At 35.8% G+C, this 25,472-nt stretch overlaps 1 protein-coding gene and 1 long non-coding RNA gene across 35 annotated transcripts in view; both read right to left on the bottom strand.

Annotated features, from left to right (window-relative positions):
• The window catches only part of rnf220a (ring finger protein 220a), a 353,098-nt gene extending 339,530 nt beyond the window's left edge, over positions 1-13,568 (bottom strand). For 32 of the 34 annotated variants that reach the window (NM_001443298.1, NM_001443297.1, XM_087239649.1 and 29 more), the window contains exons 1-2: positions 12,193-12,378; positions 11,731-11,790 (exon numbers count right to left, since the gene is read on the bottom strand). The gene's annotated coding sequence lies outside the window, so the exon portion shown is untranslated. Of the gene's footprint in view, positions 1-11,730; positions 11,791-12,192; positions 12,379-13,452 lie in introns of those variants that run through there. The other 2 variants (NM_001443299.1, XM_087239653.1) reach the window with 1 other exon arrangement.
• Positions 13,569-15,057: 1,489 nt separating this feature from the next.
• Positions 15,058-24,673, bottom strand: LOC141378371 (uncharacterized). Its single transcript, XR_015478699.1, has 2 exons — positions 24,089-24,673; positions 15,058-18,365 (listed from the first exon to the last, which is right to left on the bottom strand). It is a non-coding gene; the product is annotated as an uncharacterized LOC141378371 (long non-coding RNA).
• Positions 24,674-25,472: the final 799 nt, after the last annotated feature.

Here is a 25,472-nt window from a genome sequence, read left to right as displayed (position 1 = left end):
GTCTAGTCATCTAGTGGATGCCCTTTAAGCCGCAACCCAGCACTGGGAAACACCCATACACTTGGGCTCATCCAGATCATATATACTGCATGTCTCTGGACTGTGGAAGGAACTAGAACACCTCTATGTATATTCATGAAATTGAAGTCTACAATTAAGCATATTTATATTTTTATTACTGTGAATTTTCTTAAAATAAACGTGAAGCTATCTTTTCTCAATTTAATTAGCTTAATTGGTTTCTCAAATTAAGCTTAACAATGGCAATGGTTTGCTTTAAAAATAAGTGAAATTTATCTCTTGATTTTATTAGCAAAATCTTCTCAATATTTCATAATAAATCCAGAAAATAATTTTTAAAAGAAAACATGCACATTATTTTTAATGACCACATACATTTTACAAGCCTCAGGATTCATTTTTTACACTGCATATGTATATTTAAGAAACTAAAATCTACAATCTACAATTAAAAGTATTTATATTTCTATATTTATATTTTCTGTACATGTTTATATTTATGAAACTGAAGTCCACAATCCACAATTAAAGGTTTTTATATTTTTATTATTATACTTTCTTTATGTACAGTTGAATTATTAGCCCCCTTTTATTTTTTCCCCTAATTCCTGTTTAAAGGAGAGAAGTTTTTTTTAACACATTTCTAAACATAATAGTTTTAATAACTCATTTTTTTAATAACCGAGTTATTTTATCTTTGTCATGATGACAATAAATAATATTTTACTAGATGTTTCTAGAACTTCTATACAGCTTAATGACATTTAAAGGCTTAACTAGGTTGATTAGGTTAACTAAGCAGGTTATTATTCTAATTATTAATTGATTAGTTTATTAATCTAATCTTAGGTAATCAGGCAAGTTATTGTATAACAATGATTTGATCTGTAGACTACCGAAATACAATATAGCTTAAAAGGTTAATAATTTTGACCTTAAAATGGTTTTAAAGATTAAAAACTACTTTTATTCTAGCCAAAATAAAATAAATAAGACTCTCTCAAAAAAAAGGATTATCAGATAAAATGTGAAAATTTCCTTGATCTGTTAAACATATTTTGGGAAATATTTAAAAAAGAAAAAAACACTCAAAAGGGGGCTAATAATTCTAACTTCAACTGTATATTTGTGAAACTGAAGTCTGCAATCTACAATTAAAGGTATTTATATTTCTTTAATTGATTTTCCGTACATATGTATATTTAGGAAACTGAAGTGTTGTGAAAAACTGACACCAGAGGAATATTTTAAAACATATTAATAAATTATTTTTTACCATATTCTCAATTAAACATGTTGCACACATGAGATACTCCCTATACTATCTATAGAGGGAAAAATACATAGCTAAAAACATAAATTGACTGATATTTCTGTCATAGGACCCCTGAATGCTGAGCAAATAAAATCTAAACCACTGGCACAACAGTAAACAAAAAAATGGTGAGCATTTTGTGTGTGTGTGTGTGTGTGTGTTTGTGTGAGTGCACCAGCATTACCTTACCAGAGTTTTACACAAATGAATCAAAGGGAGAACTGGATAGAGCAGTCAAGATGTAACATCTGTGGTCGAAAGAGCGAGCTTGAAATAGTCTGAGATGCAGAGCCATCTTCGCTCGGTAAGTGACGGGCCACTGCAGCTCTCCACTGTAAGGAAGGGTAGAAGGAATGAAGCCAGGCTGCCTAATTATCCGCTGGTGTAGTTTGTGCCAGCCTCGGCATGTGTGTGTGTGTGTGTGTGCGATGTATGTGTGTGTTTGCGCGTGTGCCGAGGAGGTTGGTGGTTATCGCGTAGACAGCTTTAGCACCCCCACATTGTAAACACGGGCCCCAGTCGCTTCCCCCGGCTTGTTAACATCATCTGCGTCACTCAGCACACCGTTACTGTCAGGTCCTCGCTGCGCCTGCCGCAATCAGCATTAACCATGTCAGCCCCTTAATGGGCCCGCCATAAAACCAGCTGACAGGCCAGCCAGCGTCGATCTGCGCCTAAGACAAACTGCCTTCCCGCCCTGCACACACACACACACACACACACGTACACACACATATACAGTAGACACAAGCCGCGTACACAGTCTAGTTAGCTCAAATACACACAGCCACACACACAAATAGTGTCTCATCACTCGCCATCTCCCCAGCCTGCCAGACTCACTAGTGCGATGGAGGTTGTGCTATGAGATTATAATAACAATAACAGGGCCACCCAGATCCATTCTGCTGTCAACAAGTGGAGAAAAGCCACTTGATAACGCTGCTCTTTCTAAGCTGCCATTTTTCTACCATTCACTGACCCTCCACTGGGTCTGTAACTGCACTCTGCAAAATATTACTCTATCATATCTATGAAACTCTGCTCCTTTTTTTGTGAACACACAGCGTTTTCTGTTTTCCCTTTTCTGTGAGCACTAGATGTGCTGTATTGTCGTCGGTACAGCAGTTGATGTCATTATCCTATTGAAACAGAGACGCTCTTGTTGTTTGTTTTACACTTCATGTGAGTGATATGCACTTGTTGGCGTTGTGGAAAATCAAATGGCCTAGTGTTTTACATGACTGAAACCCGCAGTGTGGTTATTATACAAATTGGTGGCTTGTACTTTTGGAAGGCCTTGCGAGGTGAACTGCAAAGCGTACATTTCACATATTGGTCTTGTCTATATATTGGACGCACGCTGGATCAAATAAGACAAAGTGCCTCTTGCAAGGTTAAGCGCAACTTCAGGAAAGATCTGGACAGGGAAGCAAAGTTATTATGCTGTCACAGCTTTTTGAAATTAGACCATAATTTAATGGCAACATAAAGTACAATATTATTACAGTAATAGCAGAGATCATGCTGGATCAACACTCAACAAAATCAACAAAAATGTAATTTGCTGCTTGTTCAATTTAGATAATTAAAATAAGTGCATGCAATGGTTCTTATACATTTCACTACAGGTGATCGATTTATATTTGAAAAATTAATGTCTGCTTCCTCCATTCGTGTACAACTAAGCTATGTTTGCGATTAGCAAAATTACTATAAATAAAAATAATCAATGTTTTGTAAAAATCTGAAAAATCCTATTGTAAATGTATATTATTCTTTTGAATTAATATGGCAAATAACCCAAGCTCAAATCTCACTGAGTGCTTCTTGTTTTCTCCTCACTTAATCCAACATTCATTCATTTATTTTCCTTCAGCTTAGACCCTTTAATCATCTGGGGTTGCCACAGAGGATTGAACCACTAACTTATCCAGCATGTTTTACACAGCGGATGCACAGCCAGCTGCAACCCACTATGGCCAATTTAGTTTATTCAATTCCCCTATAGTGCATGTCTTTGGACTGTGGGGGAAACCAGAGCACCCGGAGGAAACCCATGCGAATGCGGGGAGAACATGCAAACTCCACACAGAAACGCCAACTGACCCAGCTGGGACTCGAAACCAGTGACCTTCTTGTTGTGAGGTGACAGTGCTAACCACTGAGCCACTGTGTCACCATTTTCTCTTCTTAGTAGTCAATTACATTTCTTCAGCAAAAAGACGAACAATTTTTTTTTTTATGCCTTATCCAAAATGTATATGTGAATTAGAGGCACTATGGTTTTGGTCAAGCAATTTCACAAAAAAAAAAAAAAATTGTGTTTGTTGGGGGGATCCATTTCTATCCCTTTATTATTTTTGTTTCTTCCTAAAATATTATTATTATTATTATTATTATTATTATTATTATTATGGTTGAGTGATGTCGACCAATTTGTCATCGTATGATCTCTCATGTGAAACATTGTGATGGACGATGGCATTGGTGAATTAATTACTTATGAATAATTTATTATTCATAACGAATTAATAATTTGTGGCCTACCATTTCAACTACCTGACCCCGCATGGTCTTTGTTTTACCCATAACCAAATCATAAATATATAAAGATAATTTACACATAAATTACCGCCTGTCAATAACTTCTTCTGCAGGACTCTGGCATGAATAAGCAGAGTGACCGGTGTTATTATAATGGCATCGACAAACTTAGTTGGTAAAAAAAGGTGTACTGCCAACAGGAATCAACCAACAGTATCTGAGGTTTTCACTAAAATAACTAAGTACAAGCGTGAAAGCAACTGAGCAATAATCCGTGCAGGGGGCTCCCGCATTTTGCGCTACGCCACTGGGTCTCATGATGTGCATTTTCAGCGGTATAGTGTGGACAGAGGGCTGTTCAAAAATGCTATATGAAACGCCACTGTGGATGTGGATCGTTTTCGTTCTAAAATGCCATTTTAAAACTAAGATGTGTTAGTGTAAACGGGGTCTAAGTGTGTATTATTCGCGAGCGGGTTAGCAGGGTGTAGGAACGCGGTGCCGGCTCAGCATCATGATGTCTATCGGCCATTAGCGATGGCATCGTCTATCGACCCAACACTAGTTGTTATTATTCCTACTAATAAGAAATTCTACTGCATAACATTTCTGTCAAAAAACACATTTATTTTAACTGAGTTTTTCTAAAGTCACTTGATTATTCATGATTATGATAAGTATGTTAAAACAAAATGGTAAAAGATTATTGGGGCCACTCTGGACAAACTTCATTTGGTTATATTAGTACACAAAACCATGCCAATGATTTACAGTTTTTCTCCATTGGTTTGGCTAATTTCTTGAAACAGAAATGACATTCTCTAAACAGCATGGACAAACCTCCAAACCACTTGGCAATTGTTCACAACAGAATTGAACTTATCATTCATTTAATCAAATTGCATATGTCTAAGTACATCTTTGCAAACGATTTAGTACAGATAGCCTACATTGAGCACAATTTCCAAGTGAATAGATCTTGTTGATCTAAACTGATTGTTAATTCTCAGTCCAATGGTTGTTCTCTCCAAAATGTGTCAGCATCATTTCATTGTATATGTCATCACATGCACAATTGTCTGTTCAATTGTGAAAATTATTCAAGACCATAATACTATGATGAATACCATACAGTAGGTGAATCCTTGGAACATTTGATTACAATTTATTAAAGCTATCTATTCTTTTTGCTCTGATATATGCAAGCTAATTTGTGTGTGGTTGATCATTACGATAAAAAAAGAAGTAATCATTTCCTTGGCAGTATGAGTGCAATGTGTGATGTCAAACCTTGGAGGCTACTCTAACCCTAAAATCTTATTATTATTATTATTATTTTATTTTTTTATTTTTTTCAGTTTTATACACAAATGTATTCTGTTAGCTGGACAAAAACAGTACACTAACCATGTCAATAAAGGACTAAGACTGTAAGGTAGACATGAGGGATATTTTAGTATATATTTATATATTTTAGTTTTAATATTTCCTTTTCCATAATGACAAAACAACTAAACATTTTGACTTGCAGTGCTTACACAATGCTAAAGGGACGAAGCATTTTGGGGGCACTGACTGTTTAAATGAGAAGGAAATTTAGTTTTGACACATGAGTGAACTGTTTTGGGAATGGTATGAGCTTTTGCAAGTGAGCTATAGTTTTGTGCTAAACTGTAACACTGTTTTGCCAAATGATCTTAGAATTTTGAGAATGTCATTTCTGTTTCAAGAATTAAGTCGAACCAATGGAGAAAAACTGTAAACAAACTTACAAAACTTGTTTTCCAATAGCTTTTTTAGTTGAATATTCACAGACACTATACAGTAGTCCCCATGACAATTTGATTAGATGTGCATTTTTAAGGCAGGTCTAAACTTTGGCAAATTTCATGACATTACACATAATGCAGTAAATTCCATTTTAAAACCATATTCCTTGATTGCATTAATGATTTGTGCATCTTATATAAAGGTAACTTTATTTGTGCCGATTAGTTTATTGATTTTTGTGCTAACATAATTTATATCTGAACAGGCTGAACAATATCAGCGATCTATGTTAGCAGCTGACAGCATCGGCTCAAAGAGAATGACAGCCCAATAAAAAAAATGAAAAACCATCCAAAAATCACTCGTCTGAATTCAGATGCTTGACATTCAGATTTTCACATGACTTCACTCCAACAAAACTCTGTATCCTGAAGCAAAGCTCCTTCTGCAGATCATTCAGGTTGAAGACGCTCTCACGTACAGTGCCATCCATCGGGACATAAAAGCAAGGGGACGCATGAGCATGTCAGATGCTGGCCTTTACGTAAACGGCTCTTGGGGCACAAAGGCTAACTACCTCTTCGCCCCAAGCCGGCGGCTGCTTTTTCGGACGGCGCTCTGAGACGATGCCTCTCCAGGTAGACCGAAATGGCCACCACTGCGAATGCGCTTGACCTTTCCCTCCCTGCTCTAATCTGATTGTGCCTCCTTTATGTAATCAGCCGCTAAAGGTCACTGAGCTATTTAACATGGGAACCCTTTAGCTATGGAATTTGCCTTGCAGTAAATTACCTTTATTATGTTTCACTCACATGTCACCCATGCAAAAAGCTACTTAACTCCTTGGGTGTCAAGAGTCTTACAAGCGATAATGTTAATGGTTAATCGTTACTGTAACACTGTCCCATTCGAGGGTAAATCATTTGATATATCGGTAAATGGAATTAAGTGACAAGGATTTTACATAAGGGCTACCCTGACTCGCAGGTAAGTGCCAATGACCGGTCGGGCAATTTTAATAGCACCTGGGAACATAATTGTGTGTGTATATATATGTGAAGTACATTCGAGACATACAAAGTAAACTTGTATGCAAGTGCAGAACCTGAAACAACTGAAAATATCAAGTCAAATCAGAACTCAAGCACAGCATGGCTTGATATTTATAACTGTTGCATTGAAGCAAAGTGTAGACGGTCAGCTAATATCAAATTCCTACATGGACAACTGTCAGATATGTAAATATGACAGTTAAAATAATAGGCTCAGTGTGTCATTCAGCACTGGCCGACTGACAACTCTGGAAAAAATGATGGATTTATCATTAATTTAGCAGTTTCCTGAATCGTGTTTTTCAGTTTGACGGTTGTATATGGAGAGTCAATTATATCAGAGATCTATAAAAAATAAAAATAAAAAGCTCCAATACAGGATTTGAGGATGAGAAAATAACATGAAAACGCAGAATGGTCATGTACTGGAGAGGTCTAGAGAAGGTTTTAAACAATTAATAGAATTCATTCAAACTATATTTTTGTATGTTTTATACAGCTGTATACATTCATATTTATATAATATGTGATTATATTTATAGACTAATATATACAAGGATTTAAAACTTTGTTTAAAGAATTTGAACATTTAAACTTAAAAGAACTATGATACTAGTAAACTGGAGTTTGTAGCACTGACTCTGAAAACACCATAATAAATGAAAGAACGGCATAACACCAAATGATTAAACTATCTTTAGGGTGTACATAGCATAGTTTGAAAAAGAAAAAGCAAGTGACCAGTAGTTCTGTGGGCAAAAATACCTATAGTTCTGCTACAAAGCATCTACAAAGACACAACATGTTGAACATTGGAACGGTTTTCGCAGGCTAATTAAATTGGACAATATAAAATTGAAAATATTTTATGTTGACTGGGCTGATGAGTCTCAAAATATGCTGCATTAATATGAAGTACTTTGTCAAATCCATTCCAAAAATTCAGAAGGCAAAAAGGGTCTTTGTATTTGTATGGTCTATAATGGCTTGTGGTGAGTGTGTTTGTGTAAACAAAAATTAGGGTTGAATGATATTGGAAAAATTTGACATTGCAATATTTTTCTCTGCGATTTATTTTGCGATAGAAATACAATTTCACCAGACGACTTAAATAGCTCTATTTAGAAAATCAATCATTTAGATTTATTGAGATGTTTAAACACAATGGAGCAAATATCAAAATGAAACAAACATTGCTTTATGGCTTACTGGGGGGGTCTAACAGTATTCGGGTATAGAAAATTAATAATGGAACGTAAAATAACATTGCATAGTGTTCATCGTATAATATATTCAATTAATGATAATAAATGTGGTTTCTGGTCAAACAATCTCAACTCAGCATTACATGTCTTGCAATGTGACTATTGGCAGCACACATATTGTGAAATTGATGCTCAAACAATATATTGTGCAATAAATATTGTGTAATAAAAATATATACTAATCATGAAAATATTTACATATTCAAAAGTAATTTCACAAACATCAATTTACAACATTGTCTACATGCCTAAAAATTAGTGTTTGCTGTTTGCTCAACCTACTTATTTAAAATGAGCTGCATCAACACAATTCTTGGGGTTTTGGGGAGGACAACTTGATTGATTTATGTTTAATTTACTTACATTTGTAAAAACTAACAAGTTAACTTGATTTCTTCATGTTGTCCTAAGGCAAATCGATTGTGTGGAACCATGCATTTTTTTACAGTGTATGAATCTCAAACATAGCTTCACAGCATGGGTTTTCAGAGAAGTCACAAATAAAGATTTAATTTGTGTCCTTCAGATTTCCTTTCCATTTCCACCACAGGGGAACAAACTCTTCCATTTCCTCCATGTCCTCAAATGAAAGCATGAAACTGTAAGGCTCTTAAACCCCCACACTATAACACAGCATGGTCCTGAAAAGGGTCCAAATGAGATAATTCATGTCTGTTTGCTCTAAATGGGAAAGCATCGTTTTCTAATAGAATCATATTTCACCCAGACTAAAAGCTTCCTCAGGAACAATTAAAGATAACGAATGAGCATTGCCTTATTCAAACTGATCCCTCCACATATGCACCCATAACTCTAGACCAATTGTAAAATTGCCTCTTTGCGAATGTGCTGCTACGTTTAATATGATGTTACAGTCTCTTTCATTAATCAACTGCTAATGAGATTGAAGCCTTACTGTTGACCAGAGCTAAGTCCTGCTTACTCAGGTTGCCATTTTTGCAAAGAAACGCTTTTCATTTACGCAGGCTCTAAAAGACAATGTATACATAAATACTAATTAAAAAAGGCACCGTTTCACATTAAATTGTCAATAATTGCTTCATTTTTGTGATCATTTCAACAGATCTATTCTTTAAACAGATAAGGTTGAGTCAGAACCACATGAGCAACAGACATTAGCAAAGGCAAAGAGCTTTATAGAGAGACTTTTTACCCGTTTCATTTCTTTTAAGCAGGCCCTATTTTATTTAAACAATCAGCTAAAACAGTAAACTACAATAATGCAAAACAAAGCAAGAAACGCAGGTACTACATCTGAATAAAAGCAATAAGAACCCTCTGTGAATCCTTCTGGTAGGTTTCATCGCCTAACTCCTTTTAGTAAACTTCATTAAATACAAGATGAAAGTAGTACAAGGAGATAATTCCCAGTAAGACAAGTGGTACAAATTAGCATTAAAAAGATAATGGGTGTACTTTATCTTATAGCAATATTAGAATACACTCTTTTCCTCTACTGTAATATTCTTAAAACATATTCATGCTTATGCGGTACCAATTACACCCCTCTATCCGATTAAAAGTGATGTAACAGTGCTGAAAATGTCATTCCTCTGCAGTACTTAGAACTATTCTTTCAGAGTTGTGTCAGTTAAATGAAAGACACCCAGTGCTGCAGGGCTGACCAGTCTTATGCTATTACCGAATCTAAGATGTAGTCTATTTTCTGACAGAGTTTGAAATTTGTGTGCAATAAAACTTTAACTTTTCCTGAAAGAAAAAAAACTCTGGGAAAAGTTTAGAAAACTGCTCCTTTCCAGAAGCCAAAAAGCATCCCTAAATGGATTGAGGATATGAAATGATCACTTTAATGTGCCGATTACTTCATCGCAGCCAGGGGTCAGGTAAATACTGTTCAGATCACCTAATGTGACGGTAATATTTTGTAGATCATGTTTCTATTATTTAAATGACATTGTGCGAAGGAGGGAATCACACTGGCACATGGAAAGGGTGAGCAGTAGAGGGAAATGATTTAATGTAATGGGAGGAATAAAGCGTCATTAGTGCAAATTAACTATTGTCAGCCGAGGTGATCTTGTTGGGTGCTAATGCCATTGGCAGCCGCTGAAGGTGGCAATTTATGCACAGGGGGTGGGGTGAAGTGAAGTGCACATCGGCATGCATTTAGCGCCCAATGGCAGCCGCGGTCACAGTCGTTCCATTGGGTTTTGTCTCCCAGAGTTTAAGTAGTGCCAAGATGAAGAATGCCCATGTTTAATTCACGCCGTTTATGTTTAACTTCAGGCCAGGAATGGGTCCGCAGTCCATTAATTAGTACCAAACGACCATTCAAAACAAGATCTGCCTTGTACAGGTCGCCGATTTGCCCAGGTTTGAGAGGCTGTGCTTTTTACCTCCATCACCAGCCAAGCACCTTGACTGTAAAAGTTCTGCACAATTCAAAGTCAGCTTCTGTGAGATTCTTTCTCATATTGCCAAATACTGTTACAAATAAAGATGCACTTTGTATTTTTGTTGTGGTTTGTGCACTTCATGTATCAGAACACACTATTCATATGTAAAATGTTCTAAAAGGTAAAACATTAAAACATTGCAAAAAAGATAATGTATATTCTCCTTTAGGACATCCAAAAACATTTTCTTTAAGAACAGAAGATTTTTTGCTGAAATCATGTTCTTTGTTGCTTCATCCCTGCAGACACAGGACGTCAACATGATGTCATATTAACGTGGCACCCAAACATACCCCAACGTGTTAGGGACGTTGGATTTTCTTAGAACATGAAAATCGGGATGACTTCAGAACCCAATGTCAGGTCGACGTCAATGTCCAATCTAAAAGCAACCTAATATCAACCAAATATCAACGTCTAATCATGTTACATCTTGACACTGTGTGGATGTAACCCCTATGACATCTATCAGACGTTGGATTTTGGTCACTTTTCAACACAGCCTAAAATCAACCAAACATCAGCGTAATTTTACATCATTATTGGACATGAAAATAACGTTGTCCTTGGACGGTCTGCTGGCTAGACACTGAATTTTGGTCACCTGACGTCATGAGCTAAGTCTAAACTAATATAACCGTCTTATGATGTTGTGGATTAAATTAAAGGCAGTGCTCAACAGTATGAGTCCCAGAATAAAAACATATACAGTCAAAATGATTAAGAATTATCCTTAGTGATTTGTTATTCAAGTCAGGTACACAATTTCAAACTGGTAAACTGATTCCCAACTACAGTATAAATCTTCATGCGCCAGATTTTCCACGCAGTCATGAATAAGCTCAGGACCAATAGCTGAGGCTGTGGATTAACATTTAACCAATATTGTAATTGTAAATAAGGTACACAATTTATTGAACAAAATGGTTGTTTTGCTTAATAAAATCTCTACGTATCGTCTAGAAACCAGTTTTTTTTTTCACAATTACAGCTCTACTTACTAACTAAATAAACTATTACCAACAGGCTTTGTCAAGCCAGCCTCAAAGTTTGTCTCGACGAACTTTACTGTCTAGTTGTTGTTGTTTTCGTTTGACTCTCAAAATGCCAGTATTGATTGTCTTTTATTTTATGAATCACCATGTACTGTAGTTTCATTTAAAACTTGGATTTCCTGAACAATTTAAAAGCTTTTCATTTATTGCTGAACTATCTGCATAATGCAAACAAAAATGACACATAGATGTTTTAGGTGAATAAATAAAATGAATACAGACCTCGATATTCAAGACCTGAGACATATCAGCAAACCCTTAACTTACCTGAGACTCAGTGCCAGTTCTGATCAACTTGGTTGTCCAAAAGAACCATTATGACCGCCTCTTTAAAAGAAAACATATACAATTCATTTTAAGACGTTGCCAAATAGCACAAACAACTGAATATGAAACTTCTAAGATTTTTTTTCGTGAACTGCCCTAAGGTGTGTCTGATTATTTCTATAGCCAACTGAATTTTCTAACCGCCCAAATAGGTTAATTACGCGTTGTTCTTCTGCCCATGTTACAATTAATTTTGCGAGAAATGTCAAACTGTCCATTCAAACAAGGGGAAAGTATGACAGCAGTCGAAAGTAATATCATCGTACAGACAAAAATCCGCTTTCTTGCAGAACTAAAGCCAAGTTCATGTATCTTTTGTCATTTTAATAATTAAGATGTGATTGGTTGTGTGTAATTGCAACAAATTTGAGTTCATGCCAAGAAATTGCTGATTAACGTTACCTCATCATGTCCCAAACGCAGTTCAATGTCCGTTTAGAAAATGTCTTCCATAAAATACTTTTTCTACAAGATCAACTGCGCAATGATACAACACAGCCATTTTTTTTACTTATTTGTAATTTGGTGTTAGCTTAAAGGCCGCACTCGACGAAATTTCTTGAATACAAACACTATCGACGTAATATTGCCCTCTTGCGTCATTACGTTGGTTAAATTATTGCGTCGAAGGTTAACCGACAAACACTGTTTTTTTATGTACTTTAATTCCTTTTTAAAATAGACATAAAATTATGTTGCTGATAACTAGTTTAAACAGTGACTACAGGTAAATCTCAAATATATGTCTGTATTATTTAAAATATATTTGGCTACTTTATTTTAAGGTTCTCACGGTTATCTAACTATTAGGTGTGACTTTTAGCTCAGTATTCTTCTAGGTAGGTATTGGGATAGTTGGGTTTAGGTATTGAATTAAGCTTGTTTAAAATAAAGCAAAATATTTTCATATAAGTAATAATAAACAGCCAATATCTTAATAAACGGCAGGTAAATAAGCCACTAGTTGATAGTGAGATTTACTCCCTATACTAAATTGTTGTTAAATATATATATATATATATATATATATATATATATATATATATATATATATATATATATATTTCTAAATATATATCCCATAATGTAAAGTCAGGAGTGAATTAAGTGATTTGGGGGCCCTAAGCAATTCTAGCCATGTGGCCCACAATTTCTAAAATGCACCTTTTGTAGTTTATTGTATATTTTATTTAAATTTGTATTTTTTTTTTTCTTACTGTATTCATACATTTTATCTTGATGCAAAATAATAACACGTAAAGCATCTTGTAACATCTTGTAAAACTTTTTAAATGATTTGTTTTCTTAAAATAAATTCACAACACATCTGTTGTGTAAAACATATGCTGGAATAGTTGGTGGTTCATTCCACTGTGGCAACCTTCGAAATAGAGACTAAGCAAATACAACAAAAAACACCACATGAACTACTTCATGTGTAAATCTAAATCTTTACTTTGACTGCTGGACTTGTCCATAATTGAGGGTGCGCGACACATTTGCGCAGATGTAATATTTATGTTCAAATTAACATTTTTAGACCCTCACCATACAAAATATGATAGAAAATGATGGTATATATAATTCATAGGTATTATTTTATAATTGTAGGTATTTATTTGGGGGCCCTCTTATTTTCTGGGGCCCTAAGCGGATACTTACCTTGCGTATTGATTAAATCCGCCTCTGTGTTAAGTAAAGAGTCCTTGTGGAGTTAATAAAAAGAAAAACAGGCCAAATTCTAAAACATACAATTCTGAAAACTGAAATTCATGTACAGATCATCTTGACCATGTCTACATGCCTAAATCTATTGAGCTGCTGCCATGTGATTGGCTGATTAGAAATTTGCGTTAAGGAGCAGTTGGACAGGTGTACCTAATAAAGTGGCCGGTGAGTGTATATAATTAGGGTGGCAGGGTGGCTCAGAGGTTAGCACTGTCGCCTCAAAGCAAAAAGGTTGCTGGTTCGACTCCCAGCGGAGACAGTTGGTGTTTATGTGTGGAGTTTCCATGTTCTCCCTGTTTTCGTGTAGTTTTTCTCCAGGTCCTTTAGTTTCCCTCATGAATAAACTAAACTGTCTGTAGTGTGTGTGTGTGTGTGTGTGTGTGTGTGTATAAATGTGTGAGTATGGGGGTGTGCCAGTACTGGGTTGTGGCTGGAAGGGGATCCACTGTGTAAAACATGCTGGAATAGTTGATGGTTCATTCCACTGTGGCGACCTCTGAAACAGAGACTATGCCAAATAAATGAGTATATATTATTAAAGATTTCAAATAAAATAATCTCCACTAGTGGTCTGAATCCTGTTGACCAATTGTGTACAGTCGGTTATATACTTAGTAAAAACATGAAGGGTTTATTGTTATTAATAACATTTATATGACTTAGACAAAACATCAGCAAGGAGAAACACCATCATCTCTGCTGTGCAGTGAACAACTAGTCACGTGTGTGGTGGAGGAATAAACCCCCTGCGTGGTAATTAACCCAATGATAAACAGGCTTTTCCCACACAAACACGGCTGTTGTCATGAGTCTCCTGAGTGTTTCTCGCACACGCTGAAGCCCTCACATGGTGTGCGGGAGGGGAACAGCAGCTTAATTCCACCACCATAACAGATATGCTGATAAGTGATGTGTGTCCAGGGGAAATGGTGGTTGTAGAAGTTTCTTTTTTTAAACATCAGGCTGGGGTGATGTTCTGAAGAGGTGGGGCTCATCATCACGGTGACATATCTAAATCTGCTTAGTTGGCGAGGTCTAACAGATTATCAGCCAGATTTGAGTAATAGACTCCTCATTTAGCCTTAATGCGTTTTGCATAGAGAGCAACCTCCTCTCATCATTCTTTAAGATGAATCGTTGTCCCAGGCAAAATTTTAAAGATATTAGTCTACCGGCAACTGCATAAATCATAAGATTTTTACTAATGGGACCAAAGCTAAACACAGTCCCACCCTCTTAAGCACACAAAGAAGATTATTATAATGATGTCAAGGCTGTTGCTCCCCAGGATCCTCTGTTATTTACACGAGGGGTTTTTGCGCGAATATAATAAAAACCTGTTTTGAGATGGAGGCAGAAATTTTTTTAATCAATCTTTATAATTGAAATAAATGTATGCATTTAAAATTCATTTTTCATTCTATGCTTTTTTCTGGATATACGCATTTTCAATGCGATGGCTATGCTGTGAACCCCCTTGTTGAAAATAACAGATTAATAAACTAATTACTGATTAAAAGATGAAAGCAGTACAAAACATGATTAGAACATAGTTCATTGAACAAAATGTCAATGTTTTGTTCTGACACTGCAGAGGACAGACTTGGACCACTGCTTAGAACAGATCTGTAATAGTAGGATAAGGTGCCCACTCAAACGAATGCAATATTGAAGGGTCTCTTGTAATCACAAACAAAAGAGGAGACCAAATTCTGATGCAAATATGGAGAATTTTCTTATCTACACCTATTATACCAAGTTGGACCTCCTTCTGCCCTTAGAGCAGTACCCTACTTGGAGATATTGGCTCATATTGACATCATGCAGTTGCTGCTGATTTTTGTACTGCACATCCATGATGCAAATCCTCAGTTCAATTGTAACCTAAAATTGATCTATTGGGCTGAGATATGTTGATTATGAAGCCCGTATGAGTATACTGAATTCATTGTCATGTTCAAGAAAACAATTTGAGATGATCTAAGCATGAAATGCACATTCAGCAACAATTCTCAAGAATTCTGTTGTGTTTAAACAATGCTCAATTGTGGTTCAAGGTGTGCCAAGAAAATATCCCTCTTACCATTTCACCATTAGCAGCTTGAACTGTTGATCCAAGGCGAGATGGTTTCATGCATTCAAGTAGTTAACACCAAAATTCTCTACTCTACTGTTTGAATTCTGCTGCAGAATATGAGACTTTTTGGATTAAGCAACCTTTCTCCAAACTTTACTGTCTAATATTAAGGAGTCAGTGCAAATCTTAGCCTTAGTTTTTCTGGTTTTAGCTGACAGAAGTAGCATCTGTGTGATCTTCTTCTGCTGCTGTAGTTCATCTGCTTCAAGGTATAACATGTTCAGAGATGCTCTTTTGCAGACCTTTGTTGGAACGAGAGGTTGATCTGAGTTACTGTTGCCTTTATCAAATCAAACCAGGCTGGATATTCACCTCCAACAACCATTACACATTACCTCATGTAAATCACCTTTCAAAATAAATTCTGATGCTTGATATAAACAGATTATGTTGACTACATCTACATGCATGAATACATGGTCAATACTTGCTTTCGTGTGCATTCCATATTTGAATTAATGAGCAGTTTTTATATATACTCTTTTAAATACAAGACCTGTAAATTTACATTTACTGGCCACTTTATTAGGTACACCTGTCTAACTGCTCCTTTAATGCAAATTTCTATTAAGCCAATCACATGGCAGCAACACAATGCATTTAGGCATGTTGACATGGTCAAGAAAATCTGCTGCAGTTCAAACTGAGTTTTAAAATGGGGAAGAAATGTGATTTAAGTGACTTTGAATGTGGCATGGTTGTTGGTGCCAGACGGGCTGGTCTAAGTTCTTTTATAAACTGCAGATCTACTGGGATTTTCACACACAACCTTTTCTAGGGTTTACAGAGAATGGTCCGAAAAAGAATCTATTGAGAAGCAGTTCTGTGGGCTGATTCCAGCATATGGAAAGGAACAGTAACTCAAATAACCTCTCGTTACAACCGAGGTATGCAGAAGAGCATCTCTGAATGCATAACATGTTGAATGAGGCTAACTAAAATTGGACAATAAAAAATTTAAAAACGTTGCCTGGTCTGATGAGTTTAGATTTCTGCTGCGACATTCGAATGGTAGGGTCAGAATTTGGCATCAACAACCATGAAAGTATGGATCCCTCCTGCTGGTATCAATGGATCATGCTGGTGGTGGTGGTGTGTGTGTGTGTGTGTGTGTGTGTGTGTGTGTGTGTGTGTGTGTGTGTGTGTGTGGGTGGGTGGGTGGTGGTGGGGGGGGGGGGGTCTTGGCACATCTTGGGCCCATTGAGTTCACTGTACTCAAATGGCCTCCACAGTCACCAGACCCTATCCAATAGAGCACAGTTGGGATGTGGTGGAACAGAAAATTCACATCATGGATGTGCAGCTGACAAATCTGCAGGAACTATGTAATGCTATCTTGTCAATATGGACCGAAATCTCTGAGGAATATTTCAAGTACCTTGTTAAATCTATGCCACAAAGGATTAAGGCAGTTCTGAAGGCAAAAGAGGATCCAAAACGGTACTAGTAAGGTGCATCTAATAAAGTGGTTAGTAAGTTTATATACATTATACATTTGATATGTGACCTGTGAATATAGAAAACAATTAGCTAAAATCAAGGATTCAAATACATTTGCCGGAATTTTGGGCTGTGTATCTACAAAGTTTCACAATTCAGTGCTCTATATTTCTTTCAAATAATTACCTCTGCATATTGTTACACATGACAATATGCATATACATTTGAAAATGTCAGTAAAGTATAGTTTTCAGGGCCACTCTATATTTCTTACCTTTTCAAAATCCTATAACACCGAATGTTTAACAAAGGGACTTTTGGCTAGGAGAACAAGAGAAGCTGAAGTGTCAGCTGTACAGCAGAATCAAAAGCTCGCTGCTTTGTTTCTGTGCCTCTGTAGAGCTTTTTGTGAGCCCTTGCTTCTGGAGGGCTGTCACACAAGAGTACATCTCTCCCCTTCATTAGACATACTTCCGTCTGCGGCGCCCTATATCAGTCAAATTAAACACACCCCACGCGTGCTCGGGGACCAGTGTCGTCGCACTTTTACACTTTCAATCGTTCAAACTATGCGCCGTTGAGGCACACGCGTGCTCTCGAACCAAGTCCACCTCTAGTGTAGCATGGGTTTGTTTTGTAGATCTAATTCGACAGTGCTTTTAACAGGAGCCCGCTGCTTGTCAGATGCGATGGCTGTGAAGAGCCGGAGATGTTCTCTTGAAGGGGCTCTGTGAAGCGCAGTCACTTTGAACAATCTCGAGCAACCCGAGAGGTGCTGTTCGCACGCTGAGGGCCCCTTTCTCTTGCTTCCCTCTTTCTTCTTCATTTGTCCTCTTTCTCATAAGTGGAAACTTGCAAGGGGGGTTGGAGAGGTCGGTTGCAAGCCTAGTCCGACTGAAAGCCCTTCCCTCTTCTCTGAGTGTCCAATTCCTCAAGTTACACGCCGGGGAAGCTTTTCATGTTTGTCAAAGCGGAGACGACTTTGGTCATGTCTCTCTCGCACTTTCATCCCGAGTGGGAGGGGGGCAGACGCTCAATGTTCCTTTCAGTGGGACGCTTTGCTCATTAGTGGAAGGGACTTGAAGCTCTAACACAACATGTCTCCTCTGAAACAGGTGTGGAGGAAAAGGCCAGCGGGCCGGAATGGCCCCTGCAGGCTTACAGTAAGCACCGCGGGTCGCTGTGCCAAAAAAGCGGGGGAGTGAAGGAGACGGAAGGACAAACATGGGTTGATGTGATGTGTCTGTTTCCTGACACCAGACATCCAAAGCTGCAAAACAAAAGATGACACAAATACAGCGGATGGAAGAGGAAGGAGCAGACAGAGACATCGGCTTATGGTTAACCTCTAAACCCGAGACTTCACATAAAATACAACACTGTTGACACAACCAGCTTCAGGAAGAATGGGTCATAACCCAAGCGTGGGCAACAAGGCTTTAGAATTGACTGGACTGGAAGTACCTTCAATTCCAAAACATCTCAGCTGAGCTTTCAGGGGATGGATGAATTGTTAAAGGGGTAGCTCAACCAAAAATTCAATAAATTGACAGTTCATAGTCACCTTCATGTCAGCACTCTAAGAAATAAAGGAGCAAAAAGCTGTCTCAGGGGTTGTACCTTTCCTAAATGTACACATCTGTACTTGTTAGGTAGCTACTAATATGCATGAATGGGCAGTATTTTTGATACATGTATTTCAAATACGAATCCAAATACAATATAGTATTTTCCATTTGATAAATTTTATTTAAAAAAAGGCTTAATATTTTGTATCAAAACACTTTAGAGTCTTGTATTTTGTATTTTTAAAATACTTTGTAAGTCTACATGATGACAAATGTGGCCTCTGATCGATGCTTTCTCAGTTATTTGCCTAAGCTTGAGAACAGAAGAGAAAATTGATTTAGAATGTGGTGAATGCTTGTAGTGTGGATGGAAATTATGCAACACACATAAAGAAAACAACAGACAAAATGGCATAGGTACAATGCATCAGCATCTTTGTTTATGAAATGAGATGGAATAAAATATTAGTCCTTAAGAACAGTGTATGGAGCCCTCAGCACATAATCATTCTCAGTCTCAGTGCTGCAGGTGGAAATGCAGAGGAACTTGAGAAATAAAAAAAAAACAGCTAAAGACTGTGTACTGGTGTTCACTAAGTGGGTATAATGAGATTCTTCCAGTTAAAGAAGAACTAAAAAAAAAATTGGGAGAATGAGTATACTGTACAAATAATAGTAGTTTTAGATGGGTTGCTGATGTACATGTGAAGAAATAACAACAAAATAAGTCCTACAGTGGCGATTCCTACAATACTTCATTGGCTGTTTCAAATGCCAGTAGATGATCTGCAGATGCAGTGTCAAAGTGGCACAATACAGTATATGAGACACAAATATTTAATAACACTCCAGTCTATACAGACTCCAGACTCCCATTACAGAGCAGCAGCAGGATTGGCTGTATATGCAGAGTTTATTTGCAAAAAGAGAAAGCTACATTTTTAGAGATATCATGTTTTATGTTCAATATCCATTGAAGAGTACTGCAAAAAAAAAAAAAAAAAGATTTATGGAAACGATTTAAGTAGTTTTCAGAAATTGTGTTTTTACGTTAAGTATTGCAGATTTCAATTTAAAAAACTACATTTATTGAACAAAAAATAAAATAACTCTTATATTTTAAAAAGTGATATATGAAGAGGTTAAGAGATTGTTGTAGTTTCACTGGCCACCCAATGGATGGAAACACAATGAAGAAAAATAGGATATTTCTATATTCCAACTCATTATCTGCATTACACGAGGTTTTGCAGTGATTAAGGAGATCATCTTTAACACAAGACTTTCTGCATGGAATTCATACAACCTTTATGCTAAAATGAAAGAGAAAGTCAGTTTTGATTGACCAAATATGACTATTGATAGAAGGTTTGGGAATAAATGTCACATTCCTTTATTTTGTAGTAATTTCAAAATACACATTATATATACATTTTTTTTTTTATGCTTCCTGTGGCTGCTGTGTTTTGTAGTTTATTTTGATACATGTAAAAAATAAAAATAAAAAAAACATGTAAAAACCCCGCTAATATGTATCTTTAATGTACCAATAGTGAGTTACAAATAATATGCAAATGTGTACTTTTTAAAAAGGTACCATGCAGTGACAACTTTTGAATCTTTAGGTCTGAAAGTAAACAAGACATTTTGAAAAGCATTAAATCACTTATTCTCATTTTGTAGATTGTTTTGAAGCATTGATATTTTGGATGAATATACAATCAAACTGATATAAAGAAAATGTCTTTAAATTATATTTTAACAAAGAACATTTTTCTTACTGTTGAGAAATAAATAAAGGTTATTGTTTTTAAAATTCTGGAATAAACTAAACTGATTTACTTTTGAACTCCACAGAATAATAACAATACCCCAAGAGAATAAGTACATTTAAATAGAATTCAAGTTCAAAGCACATCCCACAAGGCTGAACAAAGTGCTTACAGATAAAAAATAGACAAACATAATGGGCATAAAAAACAGTAACCGCAATAGGCACATAATATGACAGAGCAAGAAGGTGTAACATAAAAAAAGCAGAAAAATGATTGTCTAATTAAAAGATACTACCACAGTTGACCACACTGACAAGATTAAGAACAAGACCGTTTTAAAGGCACGTTCATCCCTATGTCAATGTTACTATTTTTATAATTACATATTTACCCACAGGTCTATTGATTTCCTTAACATTTTCAGTATAAACAAATACTTTTTATTTGTATCAAATCAATTGTTAGGGGGCATTTTTGATCATTTTACTCCTATAATCTTAAAAACATCTTCTTGAGCTATCTAATAACTTGCAGTCATGACAAATTTCCCCATTTCCCCTTGGATAAGGGCAACAATATCATATCAGATATTGCTCTTCAGAAACGGAGCATGAACATAACTGAGTGCATGGCGATTGTATATGGCAGTAGATCTCTTAAGCAGTCTATCTCAGTTATCCAAAGGGCAATGCATGTAAAAACAGATGTACGATTTGACATTATACTCAAAGTAAAGGAGGGTGGCAGTCACAAAATCCCAAAACAGATTTAGAAAATTCACAGACATCCCCCTCTGTGATTGATGGCTATTGACTGTAAATGCCAATGCTTCCGGTTATCTTTTAATTCTAGGTTATGCTTCAAAACATGAAATAAATAACAAGAGGGAACAAAATAAAATATATTGCTGAGAGCATAAAGTAGATGCTATTACCAAACAATTCTAGCATGATATCATTGCGAAGAAATCTCAAACATCAGTACATATTATATAAATCTTTCTGTTTAATGTGATATTTTGAGCTTTATCTCTATTTTTGCAAACAGCTAAATGAAAAGATATCCCTGACTGAATGACGGTAAATGAATAAGAATCAGAGAAGTAACATTTAAGCTACAGGGTTTTCGTTTTTGTGTATTAACCAAAGTGCATTCTAAGGGGTTTTGTTAGACATAAAATTAGAGCTTTCTCAGTGATTTACTAGTCTGTTTTGCTAATGGACCTCAGGCTATAGCGCTACTGCTGCTTTGGCTGATTCTGCCATCTGTTGTTCAGGACTGGACAATACACCAAAAACAAGCAGGTCATGGTTGTGCATTTGTGTCTACAGTTGAAGTCAAAATTATTAGCCCTCCTGTGATTTTTTTCAAAGGATGTTTAAGAGAGCAAAACAAAATCACAGTATTTCCTATAATATTTTTTCTTATAGAAAAAGCCTTATTTGTTTTATTTCGGCAAGAATAAAAGCAGTTTTGAGTTTTAAGGTCAATATTATTAGCCCCCCTTCATATTTTTTGATTGTCTACAGAACAAACCATCGTAATAAAATGATTTGCCTAATTACCTCAACCTGCCTAATTAACCTTATTAACCTAGTTAAGCCATTAAATGTCACTTTAAGCTGAATACTAGTTACTTGAAAAATATCTAGTAAAATATTATGTACTGTCTTCATGGCAAACATAAAAGAAATCAGTTAATATGAAATTAGTTATTAAAAAATTATGTTTAGAAAAAATATATTTTTGTTAAACAAAAATTAAGGAAAAAATATACAGTCGGCTAAAATTTCAGGAAGGCTAAGAATTTTGTCTTCAATTGCATATATTTATGTATGCTGTGTATAGAGTGTAGAGTGTGTATAACTGTTAGTTTACCCAAAAATGAAAATTATGTTATTAATTACTCACCCTTATATCGTTTCCAACACTCTGCAACCTTTGTTTGTCTACTGAACACAAACAAAGAAACCTGAGAGCTCCCTCATCCTCCATAGACAGCAAGGTTCCAACTTACTCAGAGTCTTAAAAGGAATCAAAAACATCCTCAAAAGAGTTCTCTAGTAGCTCAGTTAAAATATTTTCATGCTACGTGACTCTTTTGTGCAAAATTAAAATAAAAATAACCATGTTATTCAACCGTTTCTTCTCAGGGTGTGTATTAAATATGGTTTGATGATTTTACCTCAGACACGCACTTGTTTGTTTCAAACAACAGTTTGAGTGTGGGCATCCGGAAGGTACATTACTGCACCAGTGCACCTGTGACAATATTCTGACACTAAGGAAAACAAGGTGTTGAATATATTTATTTTTGTTTTGTGTACACAGAAGTATTCCCGGAGCTTGCTAATTAAACCCCTGAAAGCATGGTCTGTTTTGAAGATATTTTTGGTAACTTTCTCAAACAAGTCGGTACCCTAGTTGTCTATGGAGGATGAGGGAGCTCTCTGATTTCACCTAAAATATCTTAACTTGTATTCTGAGGATGAACAAAGGTATCAAGTGTTTGAAACATAAGGGTGAGTAATTAATAACATCATTTTTTTATTATTGAACTAACACTTTAAGTACATAGATGGCCTGCATAAAAGACTGGCTGCATCCAAAACTGCCTTTGTTACTGTGCATTATAAGTGAAAAATGGCATGTGAAGAAAAATAGTCAAAAAAAAAAACTCGAAGAAGACTAGGCAAAAAGAATATTGATGGCCTACTGTACCTCTAATGATGAAATTCTGAAATGCACAAACACAATTTACCATCCCATAAAGCCACTGCAGAAGATAGTGAAGTGACGCAACTGATGCTCATCCTAGTGATGCAACTGATGCGGATATATGCAACTGACCCTTACTATACATTTACACTTAATCCTTTCCCATGGAAATATTGTAGAATTAAGGGAATTGGAATTAATCAAAGTAACAAAAGAACAAAATGTTAGGGATAGAGGGATAGAGTATAAAGGGATAGAGTATAAAAGAGAATATGACTGTCTGCTTTTGTTGTTTTTGTAAAGAATGAAATATTTTTTTTTAAAAAGTATCTGCTAGTGTTAAAAGGTCAAGGTGATTATTTCATTTAAAAAGCTGAAGGTCTCTTAATGACAAAAATAAATGGTTAGCCACATCTTGAGAAAGACTGGACTCAGCTGACAACACTGACATTATAAGGAATCAAAATCAACAAACCAATATGTATATACTGCTTTGACAAGTCCCATTTTGGTCCAACCTAACACATTACATAGCAAGGTTTTGTTTATTTTTATAAGTATAATAGAAAAGGGACTGTGCTCACTTTCGTACTAAATAGAGCAATTTTTTAAGCAGTCCTAACTCATTGCATGTTGAGTTGAAGTTGAATAGCTAGACTGCATTGGTGTATCGGAATATGGCAAGATCAAGTAGTAAAAAAGGTACCATAGTGAAGGATTATAAAGATGGGTTCTGCCCTAGGTTTTGATTGTATGATTGGCATATTTAAGATAAATTGGCAAAAAAAAATGCTTAGTGATAATAGTTTATGGTTCAATATCCCAAAGAATAATTTCAAAAGTGTTGGTGGAATAGATCTCTTATTATGTTATGATTTTTCAATGTAAAAACTCCCTCTCAAATTATAAGAATTCCATAAGCAGTAACTTACTTTTCATCCTCCTCAACGTTTTTTGTCCCTTTGAGAGTGCAAACGAAACTCTTCTGCCAAACGCCACTATTTGAAGTCATTAATCTCGGCTCGAGTGTACTGTGTGGGCATTCAGATTCCCATAATGTTCGACGGCTGACAGCAGCCATTTTCCATGGACGAGAGGCCTGAAGAGGCCTGCTGACCCCTTTCCACCACAATCTTCCCTCATCACACTGTGCGACTTCATTAACTCTCAGGGCAATTTCAGGACTTTTCACAGTCGTTTTAATTATGCAGTGTGCTGTCAATTGCACATGCCTGCTGCTTAAAAGAAATATATATTTTCAAAAAGCCAAAAGGTCGACTTCTCCTGTTAACCTCAGGCTGGATGTTTTTATTTTTGATCAGAGCGACATATGAGTTGTGAGCAATAACATTAGCTCAGTTTACATCTTGTGCTAAATTATTTTCCATAGCCTAAACGTGCTTCACGTGATAGTAGGTAAAACTTGAGCTAAATACAAGTATAACTTAATACAAAGAACTTAAAGCTATGTCGAATGAAACAACAAAGCCGAAGGCGAAGAGAGACTTGGCGTCTTTGTTAAAAGCACAGCAGGTGAATTACGGAGAAATGCTGCCCTCTACTGGAACTAATGTCCTACAGCGGAATGCAAAAAGCACCTCACAGCAAACATGATGCAACAACAGAATGAAAATAATTTATATAAATGTATTAATTAGGATAAGATAAGACTGAGACTATCAATACAGTGAAAGAATATCGCATCTGTGCATTTTGTGCACAATTTATTGTTTGGAAAGATTACTTTTTTATGATTACACTTCAGTCACTGTTACATATATTTTCTTAATTTATTTTGACAATTAATAATAAATAATTTTGTGTTAACAGAATTTCTAATTATAATAAAAGAATAAATAATAAATAAAATAAATAGCTTTTTTTTATATTTATGACATTTCCATTAAATGTTTAAACTATTTGAAATGGACAACTCATATTTAACATAAACATTGAACAAAAATAGTTGCATATTACATGATTAGTCAACCCAAGGGCCATAAAAACTCTCAAAAAATTCTCAAAGACCATTTCTTCAGTGGTTCAATCCGAAAAATATTAAGCTTATGAGAATCTGTGCGCACATAAAGCAAAATAAAAACTCAAAATCTCCTATAATATCTCATTTGTCAAAGTTGTTCTTGTGAACATGCGCCCTATACTGACACTGAGGAGAACATTTTTTGGAATAAAGTTATTTTTCTTTTGTGTACTAAAACGTATTCTCATATTTGATAATACTAATATCCATAATACTGAACCACTGAAGACATATGTGCTGTTTTAAGGATGTTTTTTTTGGGGGGGTGGTGGGGG

This window comes from Danio rerio, chromosome 2 (genome assembly GCF_052040795.2).
Source record: "Danio rerio strain M-AB ecotype USA chromosome 2, GRCz13ab, whole genome shotgun sequence".
Lineage (NCBI taxonomy): Eukaryota > Metazoa > Chordata > Actinopteri > Cypriniformes > Danionidae > Danio > Danio rerio.
The sequence above is the reverse complement of the archived record's forward strand: the minus strand, read 5'-3'. Positions and strand labels throughout refer to the sequence as shown.